Source organism: Adiantum capillus-veneris, chromosome 2, assembly GCF_014529385.1.
Source record: "Adiantum capillus-veneris isolate H3 chromosome 2, ASM1452938v2, whole genome shotgun sequence".
NCBI lineage: Eukaryota > Viridiplantae > Streptophyta > Polypodiopsida > Polypodiales > Pteridaceae > Adiantum > Adiantum capillus-veneris.
In genome coordinates, this window is record NC_140932.1 from 110,329,614 (window position 1) to 110,332,186 (window position 2,573).

At 44.5% G+C, this 2,573-nt stretch overlaps 1 pseudogene; it reads right to left on the reverse strand.

Moving 5' to 3' along the window:
* Nucleotides 1-465: 465 nt before the first annotated feature.
* Nucleotides 466-2,259, reverse strand: LOC147463387 (aldehyde dehydrogenase family 3 member H1 pseudogene; annotated as a pseudogene).
* Between the last annotated feature and the right edge of the window lie 314 nt (nucleotides 2,260-2,573).

The window sequence follows — 2,573 nt, forward strand, 5'->3', positions numbered from 1 at the left end:
CTACCTGTACACATGTGGGCCCCACGTAGCCATCTGGCTCTGAAAAATGGACAATTCTTTATTTGATGCACCATGCATGTATATGTACATATGCGCAATTCCTTGCTCCAAAAAACTCCTGACAACGTTTTTTAAAATTACATGAGGTGTGGCGGTAGAGGTTTACTTCAAAGTTTTCAAATTCTTTCTTATAGTCTGATAGCATGATTGTTGCCTCACTTGTAATAAATAAATAAAAATTAAATATTATTTATATAAACCTTTCTCTTTGTGCAAATATAGTAAAATTTGTTTATTTAATAAATACATTTTGGACCTTATCTAGGAAGGTGACAAACTATGTGCATACCCTACATGTACATAAAACACACACACACACACACACACATTTTCTATTACTAGATTGTTCAAAATCACAACAAGAATTAGAAAACCAAAGAGCTTCTTTTTTTCTTGTGAGAAAAACTAATTTGATTAAAGGTTTTTTTTTTTAAATACAAATGCCCCTAAGGAAGGAAAGAGGTTATGGTGGCCATAGAAGCAATGTCCTAAGAACAGAGGTACAATCATGAGCAACAAAGTATCTAAAATTACATATAATCTAGGTTCTTAAAGTTTTTAATCTTCACCACATAATTGTTTTGTGAGCAAGGCACATCACATATAGTGAGCTAGAACTTGGATGGCTTCTTGAAGCCAAATTTGATGAGTAAAACGGTAAGGATGCTTTGGTTGCGGAGGCATGCTCGCAATATGGCTTTGCTTTTCTTGGTGTAGGGAGGGTAGCGAGTAGGGTCGTCACCATGAGTTTTAGTAACAAGCAGCGGTTTCATGTGGCTGAATGTGTGAAAGCCAAATTTTCCATGGTAAGAGCCCATGCCACTCTCGCCCACCCCGCCAAAGGGAAAGCTTTCCACATTGAATTGCACCCCTACGTCATTCACCACCACGCTTCCTGATGATGTTCTTTGTGCCACCTCCTTGCCCAACTCTTCGTTGGAGGTGAAAAGATACAATGCCAGTGGCTGAGGCCTTGAATTCACAAAATCTATGGCCGATTCTGTACTTTCCACCTCTAGCACGAGAAGGATCGGTCCGAAGATTTCCTCCTGCATCAGCCCGCAATCGGGCGGGGGGTTGACAACTATGGTTGGCATAATCATCAGCGTCTCCTCTGCAGCTTGCCCTAGAGTAAAATTGATGTTGTCTTTCACCTCCTCTAACAGACGCTGTAAACGAGCGAAGGATTCTGCATTGATGATGTGCGGAAAACATTGTTCTTGCGGGTCGGTGGGCTCCTCATCCGCGTAGGCACTCTCATGTGGTGGTAAGGGAGTGACAAAGGATATGAGTGCCTCTTTTAGAGCTTCTAGGAATAGCGACATCACATCTGAGTGCACAAGGACATAGTCTGGTGCAATACATGTTTGCCCCGAGTTGATCACCCACTTGGTGGCGGCAAGGCGGCGGGCGACCACAAAAATATCGGCTGTCGAATCAACAATAACAGGGTTCTTTCCACCAAGCTCTAGCGTGACAGGGGTGAGATGCTTGGCCGCTGCCTCCATGATGATGCGTCCAATGCGCGGGCTCCCTGTGTAGAAGATCTTGTCAAACTTCAGCTCAAGAAGCATCGCGCATTCCTGTCTTGTCGCTTCAAACACCTTCACTGCTCTTGGATCAAGATATTGTGGAAGGAGCTGTTTGAGAATTGTGCACGTTGATTTTGCAAGCTCTGCCGGCTTCAAGACAACGACGTTCCCAGCAGCGACTGCGGCAACGAGCGGATCAAGTGCAAGCAGCAGAGGAAAGTTCCATGCAGAGAAAACCAATACAACGCCTAGTGGCTCGGGTGTGATCGTCGCCTTAGCACTACTCTGCATATACCAGGGGAGAGCAGCAGATGTGGGTTTCATAAGCTTCTTGATATTCTTGAGGAAGTAATCGCAAGTGTTTCGGAGCGGATCGAGCTCTGAGTAATTTGCCTCAAAGGAGGATTTGCCAAGATCATCAAAGAGCGATGCACAGATGTCGGCTTCATGCTCATCTATCATATTTTTCAAAGCTTGCACCTGCGTGATTCGCCATGCAAAGGGTCGGGTTATTCCATCACGGAAGGTGTTGCGTGCATCGCTGAGTGTTGTCTCTGCCAGTTGGGTTATCGACGGCGTCTCCTGTATTGCTTCTTCTGCCATTATTGGCTTGCTCTCTGTGTGATTTCTTTGATTGAGTGGTAGGGGCCTTCTATAGAGCAAAGGCTCTTTTTGCAATATCTCAACTCAGGAGCCACCACGCAGCATTAGATTTAAATAAATAAAAAAAGCATCTCTGCCATGAAAAGCTCTAGAAAAAACTCCGCCATAAAAAGCTACCAAGTGAATAAAATAAAAAAGCACTTTGCGTTGCAGTTCGTTGCCGACGACGGCAGAAAAGCTGTACTTAAGTCAGCGTGTGTGTGAGCTGGGGATTAGTGGCAAACAGCTCAATGTCGAGCTGGTCTGATGAGCCGTCGTAGCTCAAGCAAACAAACAGAAGCATTTGGTTGTGTGTGTGTGTGTGTGTGTGTGTGTGTG